A 13,619-nucleotide genomic window follows, 5' to 3' on the forward strand; every position below is an offset into this window, starting at 1 on the left:
ATCTTATTTTGTTTTAAAGTTAACTGGAGAACAGTTAATTGGACAAGGCAGTGGAGAAAGGATTAATTTAAGTTTCTATGAAAATTGGCACTGAGGACTCCTGTGAAACATACAGGGCAAAATTTGTATAGTTTGCTCTTGCCAGTTATTATCTAGCACAACTACAGTGATATTTATCATAAAGTGAGCCTACTAATAGAACTGTTTGGGCTGTTCTTTTCTAGCAGGTTGTCTTATACTGTTTGAACAGCTACAATTTCAGATAGCACATCTAAAATTGCACTGAATCGATCATGTTGCAACCATCTTAGACGAAAACAGAAAAGTTGTTCTCTATGGTATCAGTGCAACCCACAGCCTCAGAAGGATGGAATAAGTAAATTTCATCTTGGGGTTGGGGATCAGAGCCATATTACCCCATCTGTAGTCCACAAAGCTACTAATCTGTAATTTCTTTTTCTAAAAATTAAACCTGAAAACATTTAAGTACAGAACAAATTCCAGAGTCCTAGAATTATAAGTATCTAAACAGTGCTTGCATTTTCAACCTACCACAGCTCCATAGCATGCCCTACAAAGTAAACAATTCAGAAACCTCTTACAAGGGGGGCTGGTGGCCAGTTTGTTGAACGTCCAGTTGAGGTCATGATCTTGCCTGGAGCCTGGTTTGGATTCTGTTGCTTCCCTCTTTCTCTGCCCCACCCCTGCTCATGTTCTGTCTCTCAAAACAAAACAAACAAAAAAACATCTCTTACCAATCCCTGCAAAAAATATGCCTGCCTTTTCACACACCCCTGCCTAGTACATGCTGTCCCTTCTGTTAGAAATACATTCCCTGATTTGCCAGCCACCCTGCCTAGAAATCTTCTATTCATGCTTCATAACTTCATTCAATATCACTTCCTGTCTAATGCCTTTTGGTTTTCCTAAGCAGAGTTACTCTTCTCCCTTGTAAACTTAAAGGAATTGAGTCATACTTATGTTATAGTCCTAATTAAATTGCACTTCAGTTCACATAGTTACTTTTCTCTCATGACTTGTGGCTGTCCGCTCCTTCAGGATCTTTGTTTTCCTATTGTAGTAGACGCTTAGTAAATATTGATAGGCAAATGTTTCAACAAAATAATCTTTGGGGGGAAAAAAAAACTAATATGATAACTGGAAGGAAAACCTATTAGACCTCAGATACAGTATTACTGTGCCCATCCAGATCTATTATTTACCTTTTTATATCCTCTGTGCACAAGGAGGCTAAACTTTATAGACAGAATTAATGTGGTCCCTTACTCCCCAGCTTTGGTTGTGTTTGGCCAAGGGGACCAAAGATAGGTGATCAGAGTGAGAAAAGCATAGATCTGGGTATTCCGCCCCCCCTCCCCCAACTGCCTTTTACTATATCTTACTGGGTTGGCTAGGTCCCTCTGTCAAACTCACAAATGGTGAGATCATGACTTAAGCTGAAGTTGGATGCCCAACCGACTGAGCCACCCAGACGCACCTTTGGACAGATTCTTAAGGAATGTTTCATGGAATAACTTTCCTTAGGTTATTACTGAATATGTGACAAAACAAGTATCTTCCTATTTGTGAGTTTAGGAAATATGGAGTTCAATAAGTTTTTTTTTTTTTTTTTAATTAGTATTGTACTTTTCAGAGCTCTAACCTAATATTCTGAGTGTGGGATAGGCATATAGTGTTCCCTAAATATTTTACTACTGGAAAGTATGCTATGGTAATAGTATTTGTTTTGTTAGCATTGCCATTAGTGTCTCACAAAACTAGGTGTTTTTGTTTTTTGCAAAGTTCCAAAAACTCTGCTGTAGCTTACCAAGGACAGACCATTGTGCAATGTCAACTTAAACTCCTTATTACCATCAGTTTTCCTATTATGCAGAATATTTGTTTTATTATAGTACCAATCTAGGAGCTTAAATTACTATTTGGATACTGAATTGACTATCTGGTTTTGTCTTTAGCTCTAAAGAGTGTCTTGAACTACTTTCTACTACATAACTCTAAGTGCCAGAGAAAATGATCACAAGTAAGAATTATAGGGATGTAAATATAGTCTCTCATAAGTTACTCCTTTTTGAAAGCAAAATAAATTGAGAACTATAAACTCCTTGTTAGCAGATGTGAACTGAGAGACTCTGCTAATTTGTTTTACTGCCAAGCTCATAACTATATATATCAAGACTGACAATATTTGTAAGGGCATTTTTTACTTAGATTTTTCTCAGCAGGAATTAAAAATTCACCTACATAGTAAATTACCTCTTCTTGGATTGATAAGTAATTTATTCTATAATAGATACTTATCAAAAATAGATCATAAATTACAGATCTTGATGAAAGTCAAATTGTTCAGTTTGATAAACTAAATGGCCATTAAGCCATTTAATTTAGACACTTTAACATACTGAGAACAAATAGTAAATCTTCTATTTATCCAAAATTACTAAATGAACGCCTAGTAAACTTGCTTCCAAGTCCAAGATTTTCAATTACTTGATAATTATTTTGACATTGTAAAGCTTATATTCTAGCACTTCTAAATTTTTAACATTAGAGCTGGAACTCTATTTTTTTTCCTTTTGTTTTAAGGTTGGTTATTTTGAGGATAGCTAGTGGGGTAGGGACAGAGTGAGAATCCCAAGCAGACTCTGCTCAGCACAAAGCCCAATGTGCAGCTTGGTCCCATGACCGTGAGATCATGACCTGAGCCCATATCAAGCATTGACAGCTCAGAGCCTGGAGCCTGATTCAGATTCTGTGTCTCCCTCTCTGCCCTTCCCCCACTCATACTCTGTCTCTGTATCTCTCAAAAATAAATAAATGTTAAAAAAATTAAAAAAACCATAATGGAAGAAAACTTTTCTCAGCCAAAAAATAGTTGAATAAAACAAATATGTCTTCCATATTGGAAGTGCTCTTTATATCTTAGGCAAAATCTAAGTGATTGATTAGTAATATTCTAGGAAAATATTTGAGTTACAAGTTTGAAGACCTCTCACAACTACTAAGAAATGGACAATGGAGTTTTATACTCATTCAGGGGCTCAGAAAAGAAATTAGTCAAGAAATATTTCTAAGGAAAGTACAGTAAAACCTTGGATTGTAAGTAACTTGTTCAGTGAGTGTTTGCAAGATGAGCAAACATGTCTAATAAATTCTCACCTGATAAATGAGTGGTGTCTTGCAATATGAATAGTATGTGACCTGAATGGTTCTTGAGATTCTCTTTGATATACAAGTGCTTTGGATTACAAGCATGTTTCTGGAACGAATTATGCTTGCAAACCAAGGTTTTACTTACACTAAATTTTTCATTCAAGTTAGAGATGACTCAAAATTAAGAATCAATGGGGCACCTGCATGGCTCAGTTGTTGAAGCATCTGACTTTGGCTCAGGTCATACGGTTTGTGGGTCCAAGCCCTGCTTTGGGCTCTGAGCTGACAGCTTGGAACCTAGAGTATTGTTCAGATTGTCTCCCGCACTCTCTCTCTCTATGCCCCTCCCTTGCTTGTTCTTTATTTCTCTCTCTCAAAAATAAACATTAAAAAAAGAATCAAGATGAGAGAGATCTAAAGTTTGTGACCACAAATGCCATATTCTGCACATATTTGGTAATAACCATATGGCCCAGTTGAACATTTCAGAAGATAGGTAGCACAGAATTGAGTGAATGACTCCATTACTTTTGAGTTAACTGTCAGTGTTGACACACTGTATCACAAGGCTTGGACTGTGCCCTTGGAAATTACATGCCTAACTCTACAAGAAAAAGGAAATCCTAAGGAGCTGAAATAGACTGCTGTGTTCTAGTATAGAAATCAAATCAGCAATAGCCTCCAAATTGAGCTGAAATCAGTACCTCAGTTTTATCATGAGATTTATTGGGCATTAGTCTGAATTTTATCTGTTTAGCACCCAAAGTAAGTTAGCGGTTCTAAGTGTGCCATCTCCTTTCAGATGATATGCATTACAAAATAGAATCACTTTCAGAGATTTGTATACAGACTCTACCTCTACAATATGTGGGCAGTGTAGCAAATATTGAGGTATGAGGTGGGTGTGGGTGACCTCCAGAAGGAACATGCCTTGGACAGAAACATGAACTACTAAATCTCTAAAAGAAATAACTTCTCTCCTGAGAAATTCAGGCATGAGTGAAAAGGCTGGTGAGAAGTCTCAAGATGAAAATAAAATAGGCAGCAGAAGCAACTAGAAAAAATTAAAGCATTTAGGTGAAAGCCAACTAAACTTGAAATTGTTCTGGAAGCTGAGGTAAAAGACATTATAGGAGCGCCTGGATGGCTCAGTTGGTAAGCATCCAACTCGTCTCTCTCTCTCTCTCTCTCTCAGCTTATGCGTGCTCTCTCAAAATAAATCTTAAAAAAAAACTGTACTAGGAGGAATGCAGTACTGTTTCCCTACCTTGTAAGTACCTCAGGTGGAAACAGTCAACTAATTCATTTTCTCCCCCATGGCCTTCTTTAGAAAATCCCCCTAAGCTAATCCTGCATAAGCCTTGCTCTAATGCCCCTAAGTATGATTCAAAATAAGTGACCGAGAAAATGAAGGATGTAAATAAATCTGTTAATGGTTATAGGTAGATGAGGCAAATTAAGCTATATTACAAAGGGGCAACAGTGCTCACATTTTTGTAGAGCAGAAAAATCAGTTGGGGTGCTGACTGAATTTATTTTCTGAGATTTTGATTCAGAAGGTTTGGACTAGATTTCAATAAGCGCACTAGTTCTACAAAATGTTTTTAAAACGTTAGCAGGATGTCATAATTTCCCTACTTTTAGAGTTAGGGCAATTACCTTAATTTATAAAATTATGATTACCTTAAAATGTGGCTGTGATGATCAGATTAACCACTTATGTGACTCTTAGCACAGAACCTAGAACACTGTAAATGTTATAATAAATTTATACTCAAAATGGGGTGATACTTATGCTGTAATTTTTAGTAAAAGGTTCTAGACCTGGATAATATAGCACAGTGAATTGTATAAAAGTATTTATTGAAAAAAGACTAGTAAACGAATCACATGCACTCCTGAATACAGGTTTGAACTGGGCAGGTCCACCTATATCTGCCCCACCCCTGCCCCCAACCAAAAAGCTTTATTGTTTCCCTTTGGGAAGGGGCTCCAGGATAGTTCTTGAAAAAAAAAGTTGTCTAGCAGCTGCAGGCAGATACTGAAAGAAGCTCTGGAACCAGGGGGATGCCAGGGAGAGCCCCACAATTGCTTTTGGGCTCCAGAAGCTCCTACCTGTGCTTGAGGGTGTGCTGTTAGAAGAGATATTTGTTCAGCCCCACTTGGGGGACCAACTATCCTGGGGAGGTTAGTCAGGTGCCTTCTTGACAAGTTTCACCTCACCTAGGAAGTGGTTCTCCAGGAAGTCACAGAGGTGGGGGTCTGCAGGGGCAGAACCTAGAGTATGCAAATCAAAAGAGCCTGGTTCAGGTTCTTCTCCAGGACCATGGCAGCTTCCATGATGTCCAGTGTTTTGCCCCACTGGTTTTGGGATAGCTTCTGCACATCTTGGAAGAGGGTATGACCACAGCATTGATTTTTGATCTTAGATATGCTTGATACCCTGCAGGTCCTGAAAGAAGTGATCTATACCCTTAAAAGCTGCATGATTGCAGTTGAAATAAGAGCCCAGAAAGGTAGGTATAAGAGGCCTGTAGATTCATGTTGACCAGGTTGTTGATGGCCTCCATTTAGGTGGAATAATTCTAACTAATTTGGGAGCTCATCATTGATTAGCAATAAGAAGCTAAGCTCAAAAAGTGGTGCTGGATTGTTCCAGAGGTGGAGGATGGCTGGAAGATGGTTCTTAGGGTTGCGACTGGAAAGGAAGTAGAAGAGTAGCTGGAGGCTAGAAGGAGGGGTGTCCCTGGGTCTGTTGCATCCACAGGCTGTTGAAGCAAGAAATAGAAATAGAAGGTATATTGCCTACACATGGATTTTTTTTTTAACAATACTGTTAATGTATTTTCTCCTATAATGTCCTTCACATCGTTTCTCTAGCTTGCTTTAAGAATACTGTATATAATAATATAACATAAAAATGTGGGTTAATTGACTATTACTGGTAATGGTAGGCTATGAATATTTAAGTTTTGGGGGAGTCAGAATTATTAAATGTAGATTTTCAACTGCACAGGGGTTGGCACCCCTGGCCCCTGGAAGTTCAAGGGTCAACCATAGTAATAATGTTAGTAGTTGTCATTAGCCTTTCTAATTTTTTTAATGTTTGTTTATTTTTGAGAGAGAGAGACCGAGCATGAACGGGGGAGGAGCAGAGAGAGTAGGAGACACAGAATCCTAAACAGGCTCCAGGCTCTGAGCTGTCAGCACAAGCCAGACCTGGGGCTCAAACTCACAAACCGCAAGATCATGACCTGAGCTGAAGCCGTATGCTCAACCGATTGAGCCACCCAGGTGCCCCGCTTCTTTAAGTTTTTTATTTTAATTCCAGTATAATGAATATATAGTGTTATTAGTTTCAGGTGTACAAGTGATTGAACAATCCTATACATCATTACTCATGAGTGTACTCTCAATTCCTTTCACCTATTTCACCTGTCTCCCCACTAACTTCCTCTCTGATATGCTTTATTTTAAATGATCACTGTCAAAGTTATTGAATATTTGTTCTTAATCTTTATTTTTGAGAGAGAGAGTGCAAGCAGGGGAGGAACAGAGAGAGGGAAGCACAGAATCTGAAGCAGGCTCCAGGCTCCGAGCTGTCAGCACAGAGCCTGATGTGGGGCTCAAGCCCACAAACTGTGAGATCATGACCTGAGCTGAAGTTGACCACTTAACCAGCTGAGCCACCCAGGCGTCCCTTGAAGTCATTTTCTTTTAACAAGAACATTTTTTTACTTGAAGCATACTTCAGAATACATAGTTCTAAAAGACATACATACATATATATGTGTGTGTATATATATATATGTGTGTGTGTGTGTGTATCCCATCTAAGAAAAATAGAATACACACATTTTCTTCAGGTACAAAGACAAATCACCTGGTTAAATCACATAAAAGGAGACATAACAAATATTACAAATTTAGGAAGACTAAAATCATACCACTTATATTTTCCAGCTACAATGGTACATAACTAAAGATCAACAATAGAAGTTGGAAAATCTACAATATAAATATTAAATATTAATATGTAAATATTAAACACACTACTGCACTGGCAATGGGCCAAATAAGAAATAGCAAATCAAAATATGTATCAAAACAGAAGAAAAACAAAACAGTATTCCAAAACCTGTGGGATAGAACAAAAGCACATGTTAGAGTGAAATTTATGCTACAAATGCTTGTATTTGCAAAATAAACATTATACCACAAGGAACTAGAAAAAGAAGAAAGCTAAAATTTAGCAGAGGAAGGAAATAACAAAGGAAAATCAGACATAAGTATAATAGAGACCAGAACAAACAGTAACAAAACATCGAAAGTAAGGGCCGTATTTAAAAAAAAAAAAAAACAAAAAAAAAAACTGTAAACAATTATATAACAGATCAGATAATTTAGGGGGAAAAATCAGATAATCACTAAAAATGTTACCAAGATTGAATCATGGATCTTGAATTCAAGAAGTAGGAAATCTTAGACCAATAACAGTAACAGAAAGTTGAATTAGGAATCAAAAATCTCCCAGAACAGAAAAGCCCAAGACCACATGGTTTCATTGGCAAATTTTATTTAAAAAAAAAATAACAATATTTATCAAAATCTGACAAATAGCGTACTGGAGGGAACACATTCAAGATCATTCCATGAGGCCTGTACTACCCTGATACCAATGCAGGATAAAAACAACAAAAGTCTAGTTTGTCCAATATAAGTATTACTACTTATACTTCTTTTGACATTCATTTGCATGATAAATATTTCTCCACCCCTTTACTTTCAATCTACAGGTGTCTTTAGGTCTAAAATGAGTCTCTTATAGATGAGTTATGTTTTTTGTTCCATTCTGCTACCGTAAGTCTTTGGTGTTTATGCCATTTGCATTCAGAGTAGTTATATGTATTTTAGTGCCATTTTACCATTTGTTTTGTCATTGTTTCTAGAGATTTGCTCTGATCTTTTGTTGTCTTTGTCACTTTTGGTCTCACCTTTGCACTCAGAGTCCTCTTTAATATTTCTTGCAGGGCTGGTTTAGTGGTAATGAACTCCTTTAGTTTTTGTTTGGAAAACTGTATCTCTCCTATTCTGAATGATAGCTTTGCTGGATAGAGCGTTCTTGACTGCAGATTTTTCCCATTCAACACTTTGAATATATCATGCCACTTCCTTCTGGCTTGCCAAGTTTCTGTTGATAAATCTCCAGCTAGCCTTATGAGCTTTTCTTTGTTAAGGATTTCTTTTGTCTTTCTGTTTTTAAGATTATTTCTTTATCGCTTAGATCTTTTTCGCTTAGATCTCTTACCTTGTTCTTTTGAGATGAATTCTTCCATCTTGACATTTTGTCTAAGTCTCTGCCTTCTTCTGTGTGTTACAAAAGCCAGTTTTGTCTCCTGCTCCTGAATGTAATGGCCTTATGAAAAAACGGTCATGTAGTGTCCAGGGCCTGGCACTTCAGGGAGTGTGTCTGGTACGTGCTGCATGTGCTCTGCTGTTGTGTCCTGGATGCTCTATCCTTGGCTGCTATGGGCAGTGTTTAGTCCCTCCCCTGATGTGGTGTGCTCTGGTCTGCTTGTGAAATGAGACCTGACACCAACTCCACCAGAACTGAAGTCCTTCAGAGCTCCCTGGTTGGGAGACATGGTGTGGGCAGGGATTTGTGCTGGTATTCTGAGGGAGGTGCCCACCATGCTGGGACTGAGGCAAGCTTGACCAAGAAGGGCAGTCCTGTAAGAGCACAGTGGTGTGCGGGTTGGTGTAACCAAGCCAGGTAGCCAGCATCTGCCCTGAGCTGCCTCCTGTTGGTGGCTCTGTGTTTATGCTGAGGGGTGGGGGTAGGAAATGGCACTGTCAGCTTCCTTGTTCTCTGAACACTGCCTCCTAAGGATACTCTCTGAGATGAGCTAATAATCTCCCCTTTCTGCCCCAGGCATTCTTTGAGTACTGTCTCCATACTGTCTACCCCAGGGCTGTTTGCCTGCTTTCTCTTCAGGAGCAAGGCAGTGGCCTCCAGGCTCCATCCCAGCAAGCCCACTGACCTTAAAACATCAGGCTTTAAACTTTGCTGGTTGCAAGAACTCAGGAAATTCAGCCCCTCTTGTTTTCCAAGCCAGTGACTTTGGGGAATCACTCTCCTTGTGCATCCCCCTATGTGTTCCTCTCTTCCCCCGCCCCCCCATCTCCTACACGCCCGCCTCCCCCACGCCCCTCCCTCCCGTATCCTACACGCCCCCCTCCTCCCTCACGCCCCCGCCCCGGTCTCCTCCCTCACGCCCCCGCCCCCGTCTCCTCCCTCACGCCCCCCCCCGCCCCCGTCTCCTCCCTCACGCCCCCCCCGGCCCCCCTCTCCTCCCTCACGCCCCCCCGCCCCCCTCTCCTCCCTCCCGCCCCCCCCCCACCCCCTCTCCTCCCTCACGCCCCCCCCCCAGCCCACGTCTCCATGACCAGGATCCCTCTCCTCCATAGCATCCATGATCCATTTCTTCCCTAAAACATGTCTCCACAATTCCTACCGTCCTCTACGTGGCCTTTTCTCTCCCTTTATCTGTGGAGTTCTGTCAGTCTTCAGGTTTATTCTAGGGTATTTAGGACAATTTGATAGCTATCTATTTGTGTTCATGGGAGGAGACAAATGTAGGATCCTCCTACTCTGCCATCTTGTTATTCTTTCATTAGCCTTTTTGATCTTCTTCCCCTCCCAATTTTTTCTGTATTGTGAATATAGAAGAATATATATTACTTTCATAACAAAAACTAAAACAAAAAAATAAAGGCAGTCAATAACTATGCTATATTTTTCATATTATTGATCCCTATCTCTGTATCATGATCTTAATTGTGAATAAGGTTGATTACTATATTTTTAACTTGCAAAGAATGTTTCTGGGTCTTGCAAACTTTAATTTTTTTTAACTACTTTGTAGGCTCCAATATAGAGCAAAAATTCACTTTGAAGACAATGAAGTCTGAATTTAAAAGTTTTTATCCCTTTTTAAGAAGGAAATAAAAAAAAACCCTTTAAAAAAAGCGTAATCCATGAGAAGGTACATAAAGGGAGCCCATTCCTCATGGGAGAAATGTGTGCTGTATTGCTTGTGTCATTTGTATCGCTTGCTACCATGAGAGATGCAGGTACTTTGAAAGGGATGGGTGGTAAATTATCCAAGACTTAGAAAGTAATAAAAGAAACTATAGTCTGGAAAAAAAATATGTTCTATACATGATTCACAGATTTATTGTAGTCATTTTGGAAGCATTGAAACAGACCAAATGTGTGGAGAAATTATTTCTGATTGCATACTGAAATTTTAAAGGCACTCAGATGGCTAAGGTTTGTGTTCCATGTAGAAACTGACTTTGAATGCTAGGTTTGGGAATTGGATAGGAAAAGGAGGAGATTCACATTTTGAGCAAACTTGATTGGCAGAAAGGCAGGAGAAACTTATAAACAGATGAGGAAAAAAATCTAAGATTAAAGTGAGCATTGGCCTGGGTAGCAGAGTGAAATAGAGATGAAATTGAAAAAGATCTGCCTGAGAATAGAAAGGGCTCACAAAACGTTCGTTATGATTTAGGTAAAGGCTAAGTGGTTATTTTCTAAAACTCAAAGACTCTCATGGCTAAGTGTAGAGCATTGAAGCAAGAGGCAGGCATGGGTATATAATGGCGGGGGAGGGGGGGAGTGTGTGGAAATCACTGAAGACCTTAGTTCTGTTTTCGATTTTGATTTGTTCACTAAGAACCTTGGAAGTCACATAGTCTGACTTTCCTGTAAATCTATAAATCTTAGGGTGTTCTATATCGGTATACATAGGGCTTTACATTGGTTTCAGTCATTCATGTCCTGCTTGTCCAGAGACCAAAGGTTGTCTGCTAAATTTGCTGGCAGCAGTGATGGCAGGCTACTGTAAACAAAGAAAAGTACACTGCAGTTCCGAATACTTTACTTCTCCTTCCCAATAGAACCCTAGGAAAGGAGATGTGAAATGGAACTTAGAAGTTATCATCCCCATTCACTGAAGTGTCTCCATACCATCTCCAAAATAGCCATCTGACTTCTGCTTGAATTAGGGTCTACTATGTCTGTTATCAACTCTTTTAACATATAAAAAATAAAAGCAAGGTTAATTGGACATCAAATAGTCTTAGAGAACTTAATAGCTTTCCAGAATTTTTGGGGGGAGGATACTAATATAATATTTAATAAATCATAGTTTTTAAAATCTACATTTTCCATTAAATATTTTTCATAGCTTGGGACGCCTGGGTGGCTCAGTTGGTTGAGCTTCCGACTTCAGCTCAGGTCATGGTCTCGCAGTTCGTGAGTTTGAGCCCCACGTCGGGCACTGTGCTAACAAACAGCTCAGAGCCCAGAGCTTGCTTCGGATTCTGTGTGTGTCTCTCTCTCCCCCTCCCCTGCTTATGCTCTGCCTCTCTCTGTCTCTCTCTCTCTCAAAAATAAATAAGTGTTAAAAAAATTTTTAAAAATATTTTTCATAGCTCTTAATCCTCTTATTTAGCAGTGATTCAGCAGTGGGAACTCTGACATCAAATTCTTTTCATCTCCAGTTGCCACTCTAGGCATGCCCCACTCTGATCCCTCTGTCACTTGCTGCCAGAATAGTTTTTCTTAAAACTCTTCCTAAATGTCTCTTGCTAACAGTTATTCAGTGACTCTTCATTAGGTTCAAAATAAAAGTTCAAACTCCTAGTCATGGTTTATAATGATATCCCATAATCTGGGTATTTCTGTGTCTGGATACTGCAGTTATCTATTGCTGCAAGAATGCTGCAAGAACAAGCCAAAATTCAGTGACTTAAAACAACAAATATTTATTTTCTACTAGGTCAGCAGGGGGTGTTTGTTGATCTTGCTCAGGCCTAGCTCACCTCACCTAGATCTTGTGCATCTGTGGTTAGCTGGCAGGTGCCCAGTGGCTGGCTCTTGGCTGGTGTGACAAAGTGATCAGGTCACTAGTCTCCTTATCCAAAAGGTCAGTCAGAGCTTGTTTTCTGGCTGTTGAGCAAAATTCCAGAAGAGGAGGTAGAAACTGACAGGCTTTCTGATACTTAGGCTTAGTCTTGGCAAACTGCTACTTCTGTTGGCTTACACTAGCCAAAGTAAGTCACAATGTTAGCCCAGTTACAAGGAATAGACTTTCAGTGTAAGGAATTAGAAATACACCTAGCAAAATATGTGGATACAACGGGGAGGGGCAAAAACTGGAGAGTTTTTGCCTCTAGTCCACTACTCTTACCTATCTCTCCATCTTTGATATTTGCTAAACCCCAACTTACTCATTATGCCCAGCAATAGTGAACTTTGGGTAGTTCTTTAAAAATGGTATGTCATTGGGGCGCCTGGGTGGCGCAGTCGGTTAAGCGTCCGACTTCAGCCAGGTCATGATCTCACGGTCTGTGAGTTCGAGCCCCGCGTCAGGCTCTGGGCTGATGGCTCGGAGCCTGGAGCCTGTTTCCGATTCTGTGTCTCCCTCTCTCTCTGCCCCTCCCCCGTTCATGCTCTGTCTCTGTCCCAAAAATAAATAAAAACGTTGAAAAAAAAATAAAAAAAAAATGGTATGTCATTGCTTCCTTTGACTGTTGCACCCAATATTCCCTTTGCCTGGAATTACCTTCTGTATTTGACTGACTTCTATACTTGCACAAAAAAAAACACAACAATGATAAAGTTTTAAGTACCCACTATGTACTGGGCATCTATCTAATGTTTTTACTTGTAACTAATTCAATTTCCATTTTGAGATAAATGATATTTTTTATTTTATAGATAAGAAAACTGAGGATAGCAGGGTTCTGTAACTTATCCAAAGATACTGCTAGTTTATATGATGAAGTCAGAATTTGACTGAGTTCTGAGTTCCCAGAACCTAACACCATCTGGCACAGAGTCAGGTTCTTTGGCTTATATTTCTTGAATGAATGAATTGGGTTTCTTAGCCTTGGCACTATGGACATTTTTGATCTGATAATTCTTTGTGGGAGCTGTCTTGTGCATTATAGGATGTTCACCAACATTTCTGGCCTCTACTCCATGGTTGCAAGTAGCACTCTCCCAGTAGTAACAATCAAAAATATCTTCAGACATTGCCAGATGTCCCCCAGGGAGTAGGGAACAAAATCACCCCTGGTTGAGAACCACTGAAATAAATGAAGGACCTAGAGTAATTGTTTTTAACATTGTCTAAATAGTAAAATAACCTTGGGAAACGTAAGTCTTCCATCTCCTAGGTTAATCAGTTAGGATTTCTGGGCATAGGGCCTAGACTGCAGTATTTTTTGAGTTCTCCAGATTATTCCAATGTGCAGCCATTTGAGATCTTGTCTAGAGGCTTATACTCTTAAAAAGTAAATGTCTTACTAATTCTTCACCTGTGAAACCTTTCCTCAGTGTTGGAGCTGGAAGTCAAATCTTTGTATTATAAAAT

The 13,619-nt window shown here is 39.5% G+C and overlaps 1 pseudogene; it reads right to left on the reverse strand.

Annotated features, from left to right (window-relative positions):
• Window positions 1–333: 333 nt before the first annotated feature.
• LOC115517064 lies at window positions 334–5,777 on the reverse strand (annotated as a pseudogene).
• Between the last annotated feature and the right edge of the window lie 7,842 nt (window positions 5,778–13,619).

Source organism: Lynx canadensis, chromosome B3 (assembly GCF_007474595.2).
Source record: "Lynx canadensis isolate LIC74 chromosome B3, mLynCan4.pri.v2, whole genome shotgun sequence".
Lineage (NCBI taxonomy): Eukaryota > Metazoa > Chordata > Mammalia > Carnivora > Felidae > Lynx > Lynx canadensis.